The following is a 19,281-nucleotide window of genomic DNA, read 5'->3' as shown; positions in this document are numbered from 1 at the left end:
CAGACCAAGGAGGACACCACTTCTCATAATAAGGCACACAAAAGCCCACTTGGCCTTTGCAAATGCTCGTCTGGACAAAGAAGAAGACTTCTGGTTTTCTGTTTTATGGTCAGGTGAAACAAAAATGTAATTGTTTGGCCACAATGATGTAGCCTTCATTTGGCGTAAAAAAGGAGAAGCCTTCAACCCTAAGAACACCATCCCCACTGTCAAACATAGTGGTCGGAACCTAATGTTTTGGGGGTGTTTTTTCAGCCGGTGGACCAGGGAACCTAATCACAGTAAACGGCACCATGAAAAAGGAGCAATACATCAAAATTCTCAACAACAACAGGCAGTCTGCAGAGAAACTTTGCCTTGGGTACCGGTGGACATTTCAGCACAACAACAACCCAAAACACGCAGCAAAAGTGGTGAAGAAATGGTTAGCAGACAAAAACATTAACATTTTGCAGTGGCCCAGCCAGAGTCCTGACTTAAATCCAATTGAGAATCTGTGGAGGGAGCTAAAGATCTGGGTGATGGCAAGGAGACCCTCCAACCTGAAAGAGTTGGAGCTCATTGCTAAAGATGAATGGGCAAAAATACCAGTGGAGACATGCAAAAAGCTGGTCAGCAATTATAGGAAGCGTTTGATTGCTGTAATAGCCAATAAAGGCTTTTCTATTGATTATTGAGAAGAGTATGAATAATTTTGGACATGCCACTTTTTGTTCAAATGTAAATAAAAGATGAGTAATAATTTTTGTTTTAATAACATTTTATTGTAGTTAACACACACATACAAACACATTTTTTGTTTTGTTTAGTACATAAAGTTAAAATTGAAAATGATACATTTTAGTAATTTTGTCTTGTAATATAGTAACTATTTTAGTCCATCAAGTTAATAAAAAAAAAATGGAAGTGACATGCAAGTCAAATTCCTAAAATAAAATAAGTGTTTTTTAAATTTATTAATAAATATTTTTATTTCTGTGGACATTTTTTTAATTTCAAGCAACAACAACATTTTATGGTTTCTGATTAAGTTAACTCTAGTAACCCTGAGCTTAGTACGGCTTGACCACCGTATGCCCTCGGTTTAAATGGCAGCAATGTGACTGCCAATGAGCCAACATTGGGTGATGCCACATCAGGAGAGCGTAAGGCATGCTGGCCATTAAAAATAACCCTTGCTGTATAAAGAGTACAACATTAGATTCCAGATAGTGGCTGGCTGCCTACTGTGAGATCAGTCTGCCATCAGGTCACTGTCTAACTCTCATAGCACTGCATCTGAACCTGTTTATATCTGCAAACTCTGAGGATGCTGATTCTGGGAAAATCTAGGCAGCAGTTTACGTATCACTTTTATAGAGCACGAATCTTTCTGTCCAAAGAGAAATAAGTGGGACTAGGATTCCAGGAACACGTTCTCTCGTTCAAATGTAAGCTTACTGTCAAAACATTCAGTCGCATTGCTGTTCGCTCGATTAGTCATCAAGAAAAAAGTTGAATATACATGCAATATGGATGTGCAGAGGAAAGCCTTCGTAGAATGACAGATCATTATGATTTGCTACTATTAACCAGGAAGGCTGCTAGTTTTGTATTTGGCTTTTTTGGTTGGGTGAAAACATTTGATTCATTGATTCATTGCACACATTTGCAAATATGTGATCCTGGACTACAAAACCAGTCCTAAGTATATGTGTAGCAATAGCCAAAAATACATTGTATGGGTCAAATTTTGTACATTTCCTACCATAAATATATCAAAACTTAATTTTTGATTAGTAATATCCATTGCTAAGAACTTCATTTGGATAAATTTAAAGGTGATTTTTCTCAATATTTAGATTTTTTTTGCACCATTCCAGATTCCAGATTTTTTAAATAGTTGTATCTTATCCTATCCTAACAAACCATGCATCCATGGAAAGCGTATTTATTCAGCCAAGTTTCGGTTTAAATCTCAATTTAAAAAAGAAATGACCTTCATGACTGGTTTTGTGGACCAGGGTCACAAATGTGAATGAACATTGACTCCTAAATGCTCAAATGTTGTGGAACAAATAAGGAAACCTTTACACAAGGCTTCTTTTTGGTAGTACTACAGGACTACATGCAAAAGAAGGATTTCCAGATTATAAAAAAGTAAGAAAGAGATGGTTCTTTAAAGAACTTTTGACTGAATGGTTCTTTGTGGAACCAAAAGTGGTTCTTTTAATCTATGGCATCGCTTGAAGAACCTTTTAAAGCACCTTTATTTTTAAGAGTGTACTGTTGCACTTAAAGACATTAACTGTACTGTACTTTTATCATTTTAACAGTGAGGCAATTCAGTATCAAAGAGTACACTCACAAGTATACTACTGATTTTAGGATGCTTTCCACAAAGTATAACATAAATAAATATATAAATATATATATATATAAATAGATATATATCATCTGAAACCTGAATAAATAAGCTTTCCATTGATTTATGGTTTGTTAGGATAGGGCAGTATTTGGCTGGGATGCAACTATTTGAAAATCTGAGGGTCCAAAAAAATCGAAATGTTAAGAAAATGGCCTTTAAAGCTGTCCAAATGAAGTTCTTAGCAATGCATATTACTAATCAAAAATTAAGTTTTGATATATTTATGGTAGGGAGTTTACAAAATATATTTTGTGGAGCATGATCTTTAATATCCTAATGATTTTTGTCATAAAAGAAAAATCAATAATTTTGACCCATACGATGTATTGTTGGCTATTGCTACAAATATACATGTGCTACTTAAGACTAGGTTTGTGGATCAGGATCACATATGTGTTTCACAGTGAGAAATTTGACATGTTTTTTTTTAAATTTGATCATTTCGATATCTGAATTTCAGAGTTGGGCAGGCCATAACCATAAAACATCATGTATTTGCCATTTGATGCATATTGTATGCATTTTACACAGCATTTATTTGACCAAAATTCTTGATACAGTGGTATTTATTTAATAGCATGAAAAATATATAAACTGTCAATTAATAAGATGTTAGATTTTATTCAAAATCCTTTGGGTATTGACTAAATATCTTCTGTGCATTTTGACATCAATATTTCCCCAAGAAATATGTTAATAATTACAACTTCATAAGTGGAAACATGCTATTTCTGAAATAATATTGCAGAATTAATAATTCAGTTATGTTACCTATAATCCTAGAATGTAAGATAAAAACAGTTTTTAATGCTGTTTGAGTTCATGTTTATTGCATTATTATCTTAACAACATGCTACTGTCAAACTCTACCAAAATTTACTTTGAGATTCACTGTTAAGCAGAGTGTTTGTGTGGTGAGAGCGTTCCAAATCGGTCACTTCTAAGTTCCATGCCAGTTAGGATGCTTCCTTTGTTAGGCGGTGAGCAGCTCACTGGGTTTTGGAACAGATCTCTCGTCTGGCACTGAGCAAAAGGAGGCAATTTGGCACAGGTGGACACATTCTTCTCACTTTGCTTGCGCAATGAGCTTCAAGATTCAGATCTTCTCTCTTTTACCCCTCAATAGTCTTTGTTTCCATTGTTAGGCCTTCGCAAAACAAGTCGGACCACTTGCAGTCAATTATATGCCGAGGTGTTTGACCGTCGTCATTATAAGTGATCCCAGCAGCTCGGAGAAGTGAATTAACGCTGAACAAAACCCCCAATTCAGCAGAAGCCAAAGAAAGAAGTTTTAAATAAAAAACGGAGCCGACATTCACAGATAAAGCCCAATCCAGAGCCCTTTTCACTGGCTTTCTCTCCCTCTCATTCCTCCCTATCATATGGCCGCTCCTTTGCTGTGCTGTAGCTGGAATTGCGAGTGCGGTGCTTCCAATACCTTTTTTGTTGCGAGGTTAATTACTGGCGAGGCTTGAGAAAATTACATTCTCAAAATAAAGTATTATGATTGGCTCTCCACTGGCTATTTTAAGTCGTGCATGCTTTTTCATGCAAGATTGCTAGGAAACCAGATTTGCGGACTTGTCCAATATCAAGTAACCTCATTTACAGTCCCTATTAAACGCATCATTCTGACATGCAAATTGCCTTACTTCCTATCCCCAAAACACCATTTCATGCCACGAAGATTAAGTTACTCCAGCAAATGCGCCGTTTAACATGCTTATTTTACAAAAACAGTCGAGGCTTTTTTTGTTCTCGCAGTGACTCATAGTGTGTCGCTTTCACACAAATTAATCTAGAAACTTGACATTTCAAGGTGGAGTGGGGTTCTTTTATTAGCCTTAAGCAGCAACACTAATTGTTAATGTCACAATATGGCTCTCTTGAACTTGCATCTGTAAGGCAAGCTTTGGCAACGTCCAAGAGAGGAAATATAGTGGAAAACAGCGATATGACTTTATGTCAAAACAATTTATGCCATGTCCCTTTCGCTTCCTGTCTTTTCTGGCTGAAATCTTCCACACGAGCAGCAAACGTCTGATGTTGTATGTTGCACTTCCAGTCAAATGCAGTGAAAACATTCACACGGACATCATGATTCAGAGCATGAGCTTTGTAGGCACCATGTCCACATAACTCATAAACAGGCATTACACATAACACGTTTTATATGCACAACAGATTTAATAAGCTTGAAGTGAAAGCCCTTTTACATGTAATGCAATTGATGGATCGCGTGCACCATATATGCACAGATTCCCCTCCCCCGTCAAGGAAGAAAATGTCACATGCACATATTTTACATGAGTAATGATCGAGTGCTGGCAAGCGCCATTTGTTTGTACAGTTTAGCCTGAGCATTGACCTGAAACTCTGCTATCAGATTTGGATTCGCTAGCATTGCATTAGGAACATCCTTCATATATTTCTAAGAGCTGGGTTTGCAAACAGAGCTTAAATGGTTGCACTAGTTTAAAGGTTTGTCTACATAACTTATCCAGAGGCGTCATGTGACGCCTGCACATGAGTGGTTTTACAAGCACAAGAGGAAATTTGTTAATATACAAAGATTAATTAATCCCGGCTTTACATTCATGGTGACTTATGGCTCCTTTCCTACAATGCACTTGTGAAAAAAGGAGTACACTTATATGCACACATTAAAATTACAGAAATAATATAGGGTGGATTCAGGTTTATTGGGACAATTTTTCCAAGTAATTTCAATTACAAAATGTGTCCCAATCAACCTGAATTTACCCTACTTTAAAAGAAGGAGTAGTTCAATTTCATGTTTCATGTCTTTCTTTCTTCAGTCGTAAGGAAATTATGTTTTTTGAGGAAAACATTTCAGGATTTCTCTTCCTATAATGCACTTCTATGGTGCCCCTGAGTTCGAACTTCCAAAATGCAGCTTCAAAGGGCTCTAAACGATCCCAGCCGAGGAAGGTCTTATCTAGCAAAGCGATTGGTTATTTTCTAAAAAAAAAAAAAAAAAAAAAATGTATATACTTTTTAACCTCAAATGCTCGTCTTGTCTACCTCGGCAAGACGAGCGTTTGAGATTAAAAAGTGTATAACTTGTAAATGTTTTTAGAAAATAACCGATCGTTTCGCTAGATAAGACCCTTTTTTCCTTGGCTATGATCATTTAGAGCCCTTTGAAGCTGCATTTAAACTCAATTTTGGAAGTTCAAACACGGGGGCACCATAGAAGTCCATTATATGGAGAGAAATCCTGAAATGTTTTCCTCAAAAAACACCATTTCTTTACGACTCAAGAAAGAAAGACATTAACATCTCGGATGACAAGGGGGTGAGTACATTATCTTTTAATTCTTGTTCTGAAAGTGAACTACTCGTTTAAGTATGAACTGAATGTAATGTCATTGGACATGTAACTACATTTCATCTTTAATTGTTTTATTATAGTTTAAATTGATATTAAATGCAGTTAGCACAGCTTTTTGATGGACTTAAGTTGCACTTAAGCACATCTTTATATGTAATTTCGTAATTCTATTTTCTTTGAAACATGGTTGAAGTACTGCTGAATGTACTGAAAAGCATTTATGTTGATCTAAAATATATATTAATGTCATTTCTACTGAAACCTACACATTTAAAAGTACACATTTAATATGATCAAGTTGGAAAATAGTACATTTAAAATATAACAACTTTAAAATACTATTTTAATACTATGTCACATGCACATATTTTACATGAGTAATGATCCAGTGCTGGCAAGCGCCATTTGTTTGTACAGTTTAACCTGAGCATTGACCTGAAACTCTGGCCTGTGCCGCGCAATCAGATTTGGATTTGATAGCATTGCATTAGGAACATCCTTCATAATGAGAGCTGGGTTTGCAAACAGAGCTTAAATGATTGCACTAGTTTAGAGGTTTGTCTACATAACTTATCCAGAGGCGTCATGTGATGGCTGCACATGAGTGGCGCAAGAGAAAATTTGTTAATATACAAAATCCCGGCTTTACATTCAATGTGACTTATGGCTCCTTTCCTACAATGCACCTGTGAAAAAAGACACTACACTTATATGCACACTTTTAACTTACAGAAATAATATACTTAAGTATGAACTGAATGTTATATAATTGGACACTTAACTACATTTTATCTTTATTTTTTCATTATAGTTTAAATTGATATTAAATGCAGTTAGCACAGCTTTAAACAGCTTTTTTGATGCACTTAAGTACATCTTTATATGTCATTTCGTAATTCTATTTTCTTTGAAACATGGTTGAAGTACTGCTGAATGTGCTGAAAAGCATTTATGTTAAACTAAAATATATATTAAAGTAATTTCTACTGAAACTTACACATTTGAAATGATCAAGATGATCAAGTTGCATTTAGTCAATGCATCAAAATAAAGTGTAGTTCTTTAAAGCACAACAAAAGATTTTTAAACATGATTTAAAATGCACTTCAAAGTAAAACTTAAAAAGTACACTTACTTAAGTATGTTAAGAAACATAGCCATTAAAGTGTACTCTTTTAAGTAATCTTTTATTTAATTAATATTATATTATTTGCAAGCACAGTTTTTTAATACATCTTTGTGATTTGAAATACACTACAAGTGCACATTTAATACAATTTAGCATTGCAATTTTACCATCAGATCAATTATTTATGAGCAACACAATGCCATCTCACAACCAGTGACTAGTCAGAAGACGAAAAGACTGTGAAATGAGTGATTGTGATAATTGATTCCTAAAAAATCTGAAGCCATTTGGACACACAATTGGAAATGAGGGCTACAGCAGAACCGGTGTCTTGTAAAAAGATAAAGAGTGGAGTATGTGTAACTAGCTCATTCACTAGTTCATACTACTACATAATACTACACTCTTAAAATAAAGATTCTTCATTGCCATTTATGGTTCCACGAAGAATTTTTAACATTCATGGAATGTTTCCATTGCAAAAAGTTATTTTTAGTGGAAAAAAAAAAAAAAAAAAAACTCTTTAGATTATTAAAATGTTCCTCAGCATAAGGAAACTGTTCACTGAAAGGTTCTTTGGGAAACCAGAAATGGTTCTCCTATGGCATGGGAATCTCTACCACTCGTCTATAACATCAGATTTCTGTTTGCTCTGTTGTAGTAATGCAACATTAGAGAAGGAAAAGTGGGAAAGATCTTGTTCTCAGAGCCCCATTTGCCTCAGATCATGCCAATAGCTACTGTTTGACACTTGGAATGGATGACACCTCATCTTCTGTACCTCCTGGAGGGTGTCATGACCACACACCAGCCCAGACGGCCCTAATAATGACTTCTAATGCTCTGGTTCCTGACTTTCAAATAAGCCCTCTCTAATGAGTAATTGGTGAGAAAAGTAGCACCATGTTGAGAAGTCAACTTCTGTGTGGATCGCAAGAACAAAGTTTCTGCCTCTTATTTTTTTACGCTTTAACACCGCACTCTTAATTACCCATCAAAGCCGTTTATTGAATCATTAAGACTTAACTTGTAGTTAATCATTAGCTTTTGTTGTCAGTTCTTTTTTATGACAGTGATGAAACCATGACAATTCTTTACTATACTAGCCTGTTAAATATAGTGAAAACTATATATAGTATTTTTAGTAACTTCGCATGTCAATCAACCGCACACATCTCAAACAAAGTAACACATTAACTTTTCAATCAGGAATTCGCTCTGCATAGTTTCTAACCTCCACTACCAAGAATCAAAGCAGCTTTGCATAAATATAGTTCTGGGAAGTGTAGACCATTTCAGAAACTTTTGCATGAAATCTCGAGAAATTCCAGTAAGTGGTTTGAATCACGTTTATTTCTTTGTATTAAAAAAGCATGTGGCATGTGACTGGCCTCTCAGAGTTCATCAGGTGAACAAGCACAGTGTGTTCAGTCTCAGAAAACAGGTGTGACCCAAGTCTTAGAGACTTTCTGCTATTAGATTCAGCATAACACTTCAAATGATAGTTCACCCAAACAAGACAATCAGCATTTACTCATTCACATTTTGTTTTGGCAATACAATGAAATTTAACATAAACTTGAATTATCAGTATTGATTTTTTTACACTTTCACCCGTATTTTGAATTATGCATTGGATGAGTTGTCTTTTAGGGTTGTTTTTGTTGGAATATTGGATTCTGATTGGTCAGTCACAACATCCCAAGGTGTATTATTTCCCAATAACAACCAACGTCATCAGTGAAACACAAAATAACAAACGTTCATCCGGGTATTTGTGGCTGGCACTTCTTTCACTCCTGTACTGTATTTGGTTTAATTCAAAAACCACTGCTATCATTTTGTGCCTCAGTCATCAACTGCATTTATAGTATAATGAAACTGGAGGTCCTCGGTATTAAGGCGAGACAGTGCAGGTGAATAGGATAAAAAAATATCTAATAGTTATCAATTTACATACCCAGTTAATTGATTATATTGATAATTGCAAAATTATATTTTTTGCATTACGTGTTTTTTTCTTAAATGTTTAAGGTTTAAATATACAAATTAGCCATCATTTAATTCTATATGTATATATAAAATAATGCCTAAAACATCTCATTTTGTCACTCAATAATTCTGGAAAAAAAAAAAAAAAAAAAAAAATACAACAGACAGAAAACAATGTATTTATTTATTTATTTATTTATTTTTTACCATTTTTGGGGAATAAAATGTTGTGTAAAATCAAGCAAATTATATATGAACAAATTCCTCTGTAAAAACCTTCAGAATATAGAGAGGAATAAAAATGTAAAATTTGGTATGTGTAAGTGTTACTGAAGTGAGATTTATGGCTTAGTATAGGAGAAAAAAATAATTTTGAGAAAACTGCCTTTAAAAATATGTATTGTAATTGAAATCTATTACCACAAATAGATAAAGTGCTATAAAAGAAACACTTAACAGTGTCTTTTGGTTGTTTTCTTTCCACTAGTCTGAAAAAAAAAAAAAAAAAAAACACTTTATGAAACACCAAAAAGCCCAAAATCTCAAACCTGACCGGTGCATGAAAAAACAGTGCTCTTCTTATTTAAAAATCTGTTTTATAAAAATCTTGATGAGGTGAAATGGCTGCAACACAACTCGGAAAACAAAATACTGATGTGATGCCACATTGTGTGGCTTTTCGTTGTAATTTTCGGTTGAAGTGCAACAGGAGTAGTGATGTAAGTCTTCACTGGTTTCCTAGCAATAAGAAGAGAAAAGAACGGGATGATGCCTGTGGATGAATAAAACTTCTAAAGAGCAGCGTCTTTGTTCTTTCTACTTTAGCCCTGATGCCTTTAAAGCTTTTAGTAGACCACAGCTATTGAAAAAGCTTATAAATGTCAGAGACAAGAAATGCTAGATGCCATCCTGACAGGATATAAACATGCAGAAGCTTGTCATGACACCTTGGCCACTAAAAGAGTTTCTTAAAGTGGTTTCAAGTGGGTACAGCATTTGGATCTTTAGTATTAATAGTAGGCCCATTGTTGTTGAAGTGTTCGTCTTGTTGCTAGAACAATTTTTTTCGTACACGGTAACGGATTTAAGATAATAAACGTGCGATTTTAAAACACTTCTTCGGAAAAAAAAATCACATATTTTTATACATATTTTGGACTATGGGGTGCCATTTTTCATGAGCTACTGGCAATAACTGTATAACAGTATTTTTTACCTCAACTCGGAAAATAAAATACTGATACAACGCCACATTGTTAGGCATTTGGTTGAATTTTTAGTCAAAGGGCAACAAGAGAACCAATTTAAGTCTTTACTGCTTTCCTAGCGATAAGATGAAAAACGAATGGGATAATGCCTGTAGATGAATAAAACTTTCTAAAGACCAGCGTCTTTGTTCTCTCCACTTTAGCCCTGATGCTTTTGAGGCTTTTAGCAGACCACAGCAACCGAAAGAGCTTACAAATGGCAGAGACAAAAAACGCTATATGTCATCCTGACAGGATATACACATGCAGAAGCTTTGCAGTAAAAAAAGAAACAGGTAGAGCCAGTAGCTCACCACATGCAATCATTTCATGTCAACGAAATAATGGTGCATCCCATAGTCCAAGATATGTATTTTGGATACTATACAATTTTTTTTCAATAATGTAAGCCTTTAATGGGTTTTCTACTACATATTTCAGCAAGAGACATAATTTACGTTATATTAATCATTTGCAAGGAACAGTTTTTCATTGAGGAAGCTTTGTGTTTAAAGAACTAATAAAGTATTTCAACTCGAATCAATATTTTGTGGCTTATCGTATAATCGTGGCAAGTAGCAGTGAAAAAAAGTGGACATTGTACAGTACATCCAGCCCGTTGTTATCGCAGAATAATTTTGTGATAACAACCAGCTGGATGTACATTATCCCTTACTTATCACATGATATTTATATATGTGCACTGTTGCTTTGGCAACAATGTATGTGTAACAATCATGCTTTGTTTTCAATAAAGTACTTGGAAATGTCTGTACACTTAACATGACCTCACAGAAAATTACCAGTACTTCTTTTGTTTATCTACACATTTTGTCTTATAGTGTAGTATAAAACAACTCTGGCTTGCAGTGACTTTTGTTATGTGTACAAAAAAAATTTTTTTTAACATATAATTTTTCATGTTTTACAGTAGAAATTAAGTCAAACAGGTTTGGAACAACATGAATACATTATTTTTGGATGAGCTATCCCTTTAACCCCCGTTAGCACTGTGAGTCTCTTTGGATGACAATGGCCTGCCAAATGCTAACTGGAAAGGAAAGGACAAGGCTGTATTGATTGTCAAAGCATCTACAGATCCCCATTAGCTATCACTGCTCAACACAAGGGCAGTTAATTAGCCAAATCTGCTACAAGTTGACCCTCGGAGAGCACTTGTAAAAGAAAGGACGGCAGAGGAGGAAGTGTGTCCCTGTGCGGGACGCTGCTGTATGTGGTGGGGGAAGGTCAGCAATCTGTTTAGTAATCCAGTGTGGCTGCTCTTGATTGGCATGTGAATGGACTATCCTTTCATTGATAAAGTGGCAATAAGTGAGCACAATGGTGAGGCGAGAGTCAATACACACAACAAATGTCACACGGAGTCAGATAATCACAAGGTGCCACCGAGGAAGGAATGGATTAGATTGTGCATATACCTTCAAACTTAATAACAAAATCACTTCTTTTGATTTACTTTGGGGTCGTTCACACATGGCGTGTTCTGTTGTTGTCAGCGGTTTTTCCAAATAGTTTTTTCTTATGCAAACACGATAAATGGATGCAACACACCTCACTGTTTATTGTCATGAGAGCAACCTTTTTGATATGCGTGTAGAACTTAAAAACAGTAAAGTTTTCACCTTAATTTTATAGCGCTTTATACAATACAGATTGTGTCAAAGCAGCTTCACAATGATAAAAACCCATAGGGCTGCATGACGAATTGTATTTTAATCATGATCATGATTTCTGTTTTTCTCAACTTATTAAGCATAACCATCACCAATATTTGCCCTATGGTTATTTATTAAGAAAATATTCTGAAAATGTTCATTTGGTATTTTATTTTATTTTATTTTATTTTATTTTATTTTTTATTTTATTTTTAAAGCTGAACAAATAAGCTTTAAAAAGTTGCATTTAAAGTTGTCCAAATGAAGTTCTTAGCAAGGCATTTTACTAATCAAATATTAATTTTTGATATATTTATGGTAGGTAATTTACAAAATATCTTCATGGTACATGATCTTTATTAAATTTCCTAATGATTTTTGACATATAAGAAAAATTAATAATTTTGACCTATACAGTGTATTTTATTTTTTTACTTTATTTTATTTTGTTTTGCACATACAAATCAAATCAAATCAAATCAAATCATGCTATATTACATTCTGCTGTAAATAATAATATATAATATGCATAGTGCTGAAACAGTGTTTCCCTCTCAGTCGGTCTCTTCGACGTCACGTCCCGACCCTTCTCGGCTGGATGATTGGTATCTTGGGGTGGCTCGCGCTGGTTCTCAGCGTCCCACCCCAGTGCCCTTCTTCCCGGAGGTGCATGACGAGCTTACTGGGACATGGACGGCACCTTTTACTGCCAGAATCCGTTCCAGTGGCACGTCTTCCCTCACCACCCTTGATGGCGGACCAGCGCGGGGGTACGCGGCTGTCCCGCCGGTGGAGCGTGTGGTGGCGATGCAATTGTGTCCCGGTGCCGCTTCCACTTGGCGGGGCAACCTGTTGCTCCCCTCCCGGGCCTGTAGGCACTCGTCGGCTCTGATCGGCAGTGCCTACATGGCTTGTGGGGCTGCTGGCTCCGCCCTACACGCTATGGCGTTATTACAGGTCCATCAGGCCCAGGCACTACGTGAACTCCGTATCGCAACGGACCTCGCGCTACGAGCGACGAAGGTTACGGTGCGGTCTCTGGGTCGTGCGATGTCCACGATGGTGGTCCAGGAACGCCATCTCTGGCTGTGTCTGGCCGACATGAGGGAAGCCGATAAGATCAGGTTCCTAAATGCCCTCCGTGTCCCAGACCGGCCTATTCGGCGACGCGGTGGAAAACTTTGCCCAGCAGTTTTCTGCCGCACAGAAGCAGACTGAGGCTATCAGTCATATCCTGCCCCGGCGTGTCCCGCTGCTGCCTCCACCCAGCCACCGGCGGCACCTCGGTCTGCTCGTCGCCGAGGGTGGCCCCCTGCTTCCACCCCCGCTCCACAGCAGCCTTCACAGCGGCGCCATGGAGCCGGTTGCAGGGCGCCCGCCCTGCCCGTCCAGGCTCCCACCAAGACCAGTGGGAAACGCAAAAACAAGCGTCCCTGAGACGGGCGATCCAGAGATGGAGGAAGCTGCTCTTCGGGAGGTGGTGAACGCACCACTCCCTCCCCCGGAGGAGGGCCGGGCGGAGAATCTTTTGTTCCCTTTGTTTCTTTTAAGAAACCCGTCATCAGCCTCACGGCCGGTAACACCCAAATTTTCAATAAAAGAGCAATTTCCACTATCTCTGGGTCCCCAGAGGGGACAGCGGGTGTTGCACGGGTCATCCCCGGGCTTCACCCCCTCTCCCCTCCCGCCAGCAAACGGCGCTGGGCGGTTGGAGAGTGCTGTAGAATGGACTACTCATGCACCAGCTGCCAGAACGCAGGTAAATGTCTCACACACACACTACACACAGACACACTGACCCCGCTTCGGACCGGCACAGAGACGCCCGAGCGGGGTCCCTGCGTTCCACTTTGCTGCCCCCCCGCGGGTACATCGGTGGTCCCGCTGGTTCCTCTTGTACGTTGGCTGGGAGCCTGGAGAGAGCTTCCCAGTCCGTCTTGCTGGCTCCTCCGAACCATCAGACTCGGCTACGCGATTCAGTTCGCCCGGCGTCCTCCCCGGTTCAGGGGCATCCACTTCACTACAGTGAAAGTAGCAGATGCCCCTGTCCTGCGTGCAGAGATTGCTACCTTGCTGGCGAAGGAAGCAATAGAGCCGGTCCCTCCAGCCGATATGAAGACAGGGTTTTACAGTCCTTACTTCATAGTACCCAAGAAAAGCGGGGGATTACGTCCGATCCTGGACCTGCGCGTCTTGAATCGAGCTCTCCACAAGCTACCTTTCAAGATGCTCACACAAAAACATATCCTCAGATGTGTTCGTCCCCAGGATTGGTTCGCAGCGATCGACCTGAAGGACGCGTACTTTCATATTTCAATCCTTCCGCGCCACAGACCATTTCTGCGGTTTGCGTTCGAAGGCAGAGCATATCAGTACAAGGTCCTGCCCTTCGGGCTGTCCCTCTCGCCCCGTGTCTTCACGAAAGACCTCAGACCAGCTCTTTATTTGTCACGGAGGACGGCAGAAGGGGAAAGCCATCTCCAAGCAGAGGATGGCACACTGGATAGTGGATACCATCGCCTTGCCTTATCAAGCTCAGGGCATGCCCTGCCCGCTCAGGTTGCGAGCTCACTCTACTAGAAGTGTTGCATCCTCCTGGGTCCTGGCTCGTGGCGCCTCGCTATCTGACATTTGTAGAGCTGCGGGCTGGGCGACCCCCAACACGTTCGCTAGGTTTTATAGCCTTCGTGTAGAGCCAGTCTCCTCCTGTGTTCTCACCTCAATCGGGTAGAAACACTGAGAGGCACTGGCTCAGGTCGGCCTTGCAATCTTCTCCAGAGTGTCCATGTAGACCCTGTTGAGTTCCTCCTTCCTCGGCTCCAGACGTAGCGGAGCGTCTAGGCGCCAGGCCTCTCTCGATGAATCTTTAGAACCGATAGAAGGCTCAGGATACATGAGAGACTTAAGTGAATCCCATATGTCTTCCACGGTACCCACAGAGGCCGTGTTTCCCTGGTAACCTTCTACCATCTTCACGAGGGTTCAATCACCTCCATTCTTCCATATGTCCTAATATGAGCCATATGTGTATTGCTCCGAACCTCCTGCAGGATGGGTGGGAGCTCCGCACGTTCCCAGTGCTCCAGCTTCACTGAAGTGGGTAGTGCTATGTTATACAGTGACTGGTCTTTTCTGATCCGCCCTTGGCCTAAGCAAAAATTGGAGGCCAGGAGGCTTGCTCAGGACACTGGAGGGGGGCAGCAGCTGCGGCGCTTTGCTAGGGATCCCAATTCGTCGGTCTCCAACGTGACGTCGAAGAGACCGACTGAGAGGGAACGTCTCGGTTACGTATGTAACCCTCGTTCCCTGAAGGAGGGAACGGAGACGTCACGTCCCGTCGCCTCAGCTGCTGTACCACCGCTGTGCGGCCACACCAAAGCTTGGCTCCTCAGCGAAATCCTGTCTATGCATTGTACCTGCTGTGTATTTATGCTCACGCTGTGATCAGCAACAGCTGGATGCAATCATGCATGCCAATGTCCATTGGCTCGTTTAGTTTACACACGAAGAGGATTGGTATCTCTAAAGCGATATCCCAATTCGTCGGTCTCCGACGTGACGTCTCCGTTCCCTCTTTCAGGGAACGAGGGTTACATACGTAACCGAGACGTTTTTTACTATAATTGTTAAAATAATTACTACTATAATTTTTATTGATCATTTGAATCAGTTTTTAATTTTTTATATATTTTCATTTTCATTTTATTTCAGTTAATGTTTATTTTATTTCAAGTAACAACAACAAAAAAGCCTGACCCTTTTAGTGTACTTTTATTTATTTTAATAAATAATAATAACTTGACCCTCTCTATTTCTATTCTATCTACCTTTCATTCTTTCTATTTATTATTATTATTATTATTATTATTATTATTATTATTAATAACAACAACAAAAGAAAACAAAAGAGAAAAAAAAGAATTTATTTTGTAAGAATGCATTTTTAGGACCATTTATATATTTTTTTTTTGTAATGTGACATTATTTTCATGCTAAATTAAGCATATTACTCTCCAGTTTATTTTATTTTACTTTATTTTATTATTTTATTTTATTTTTATTTGACTTCATTTGTATTCAGCCTTTACAAATCAAATAAAATCAAATAATACTATACAATAATATTCTGCTGTATATAATAATATCACATGCACATAATATTATATATTATATATTTTACTATAATTGATATATTAATATAGTTTTTATTAATAATTTAAATCAGTTTTTATATGTTCTGTTTTCATTCATTTTATTTCACTTTATGTTTCTTAAAAAACTAACCCTTTAACACTAGCATTCTCGTTTTCTTTTTATTTATTATTAAAAAATGGCTCTTTTGTTGGTTTGATTGCTTCTGTTGTCTTCAATTTTAAATTGTCTTTTGGATAAAAGCATCTGTTAAATGACTAAATGCAAAATGTAAATGTAAAGATGCTTTAATGGTGTTAATTTTAGCTTCAGTTGTAATAACCCTGTGTTGGAATACTATCTTCTAACACATCTCAAATGTTTGTCATTCATTCAATGCATTGACAGCATTGCAGAATGCCAGTAGCAGATATCTTGGCATTAATATTTTGGTTTTTCTGTCATAGATTACAAAATGCAAACAAATATTGAGGAACTATTGGAAGGGATTTGCCAGCAGACCCGTCCTCCACTCTTAATCACTACAGCTTATCTAAATCTTTTAATTCACTGAAAGGAAGATGATGGCATATACTTTTAGAGTAGTTTAATCAAAAACATCTGTGTTGCAGTATGAGCTCACAGACTCACAGAAGTAATATAAAGGCTGGGTTGAACATTTGCTTTCTGTGTGAAACGTCACGTCAAGATCCCTTTCATTGCCAGGTGCATCAGCATCCATTTGGAGCCGGCTTTGATATCGGATATGCCTTTAGTCTCTGAATCACGCTTTGTGGTAGCCAAAATAAAGAAATCAGACTTTTTATTTGTTTGCTGGTGCAGTTAAAAAGATTACGCACAGCCATGTAAGACTATCAGCATACATGTGACCAATTTGTCCCTCTCGTCACGCTTCTCCAAAGTGCCCCAAAATGCCCCCCAGCTTCCCCACGATAAGCTTCGACAAAGCCCCAGATATAATTTCACATCCACTCCGTTCCAGAGCCACAGCAGCAGTCAGAAGCCCGTTTCTCTTCCAGTTCCTTCAGCCTTTTTTAGAGCCATGCTGCCAAAAGTTTCACAGACATTGGGCGCTGTGTGACAGTGGGCCGCAGTGGAGAGCTTCTGTCCTCAAGACTCGGTATTAACAGTGTTTTGAGCACCTTCAGTGTGTTGACAGCACTGCAGGACGCCAACAGCTGAAAACCGCCCAGACACACACAGCACATTTGCTCTGCACAACAGCTCTATCTGCTTCGTTAACCCTATAATCCTACTGTATTATTTTTGAAATGCCAGTTTCTAAGGCCTCCAAATGATCAACATATACAATCTACTACATGCCTTTTGTCATCTGATAGTTTATCCTTTTTTGAAAATGTAAAAGGACAACTGGAAAGCCAACTGAAACTCGCAATTTCCATACATACATATATATATATATATATATATATATATATATATATATATATATATATATACTACTTAGTACTACTTACTGAGACTTAATGTCTCAGAATTGCGAGTTTATATCATGCACTTAGAATTTACAGTAACCTTTATATATATATATATATATATATATATATATATATATATATATAAAGGGCAGTACTAAACAAAAAATATATTTATGTATATTAAAAATATATTTAATATATTTATGCACACAAAAAAATGTAGACATCTTAATTCTGTTCAAAAGTTTACACCCTTGGCTCTTAATGCATCGTTTTTCCTTCTGGAGCATCAGTGAGTGTTTGAACCTTCTGTAATAGTTGCATATGAGTCCCTCAGTTGTCCTCAGTGTGAAAAGATGGATCTCAAAATCATACAGTCATTGTTGGAAAGGGTTCAAATACACAAAAATGCTAAAAAAAAAAAAAGTATTTGTGGGACCTGAAGGATTTTTATGAAGAACAGTTAGTTTAACTGTTCAGGACAAACGAGGGACTCATGAACAACTATCACTAAACAAACAAACAAACAAACAAACAAACAAACAAACAAACAAAAACAAAAACAAAAACAAAAACAAAAACAAACAAACAAACAAAAAAAACAGCTGTGGATCATTCAGGTAACAACACAATATTAAGTGTATGTAAACTTTTGAACAGGATAGTTTTTATAAATTCAACTATTTTCTCTTGTGGACTATATGTAAATGTATTTTATGTGAAATATCTCATTCAGGTCAGTACTAAATAAAAATAACATGCATTTTGTATGATTTGTATTTTCTACCAATAATTTAAACATTTAAAAAATGATTTTGGCTTCATATTCATTTTATTGACCCTAAAATACATACTAAATATTTTTAGTTTACAACATATATTCAACTTAAAAACAAACAAACAAAAAACACATATATGTATGCTCTGAATACAATTGAGCTGTTTTTCCTCTTTAGTTTTTTTATTTATTTTTAGCTTCATATTCTCTATATAGCATACTGCATGAGCCATAATTGTGTGATCTATCAAATATGATACTCAACAAGAAACAAACCTGCATAGAGGTTAAATAAACTGTCGCATTTTAAATAAATTGATTTTTCGGATTACTACTTCATATGTCAGGCTTTACAGGTTTAAGTTTACAACTGAACCATGGAAAGTAGGTATTCAAGGGATACTTTCAGATGTTTACAACACAGTTTTAGCATAGTAAAGCTCCTTTGGCTTAATGTTCCGATTGGCTGGGTTCTAATAAGGAAACGAGGCGGTGTGAATTACTAATTACACTCAGTGTAAAGTCTTTTGAAGGAAGCCCCACTCTCTCACACTCTCACACACCTCGAGATGTTGAAAGGTCAAGGGCCGCTGACCTCTGGCAGATTCCATGACCCCCGTGTTTTGCTGTGATCTCTTCAGCTGTTGTGTCATAAAGACACAGTTCATGTGTTCGCCGCCATGTTGGTTTTTCCTCACTAACATTGTAACAGTATGGGGTAGTGTTTCAAAGCCACTTTGAATTATAAGCTGCCCCCAAATCCACTCATACTCAGCAACTAATTGCAAGGATTTCTTATTGCCTTGTAACAGTATACGCCTTGTGAAAAAGACATGCACTTAAAAGTACTGAATGTGCACAAAAACATCTTGTGTAATTACAAATATATTTAAGTACATGACATACAAGATTCAATAGAAATTACATTAAAGTATGTTTTAGTTTACAATAAATTCTTACACTTTATTTTATTGGTTAGCATAGGGACCAATTCACACTGTTAACTAACTGCTTATTAGTATGCATATTACTAGCATATCGGCTGTTTATTACGACTTAACTTAACAACTACCTTACTATTAACAAGCAGCAAATTAGTTTATTGA

This window comes from Garra rufa, chromosome 3 (assembly GCF_049309525.1).
Source record: "Garra rufa chromosome 3, GarRuf1.0, whole genome shotgun sequence".
NCBI lineage: Eukaryota > Metazoa > Chordata > Actinopteri > Cypriniformes > Cyprinidae > Garra > Garra rufa.
Note: the sequence above shows the minus strand (reverse complement) of the source record.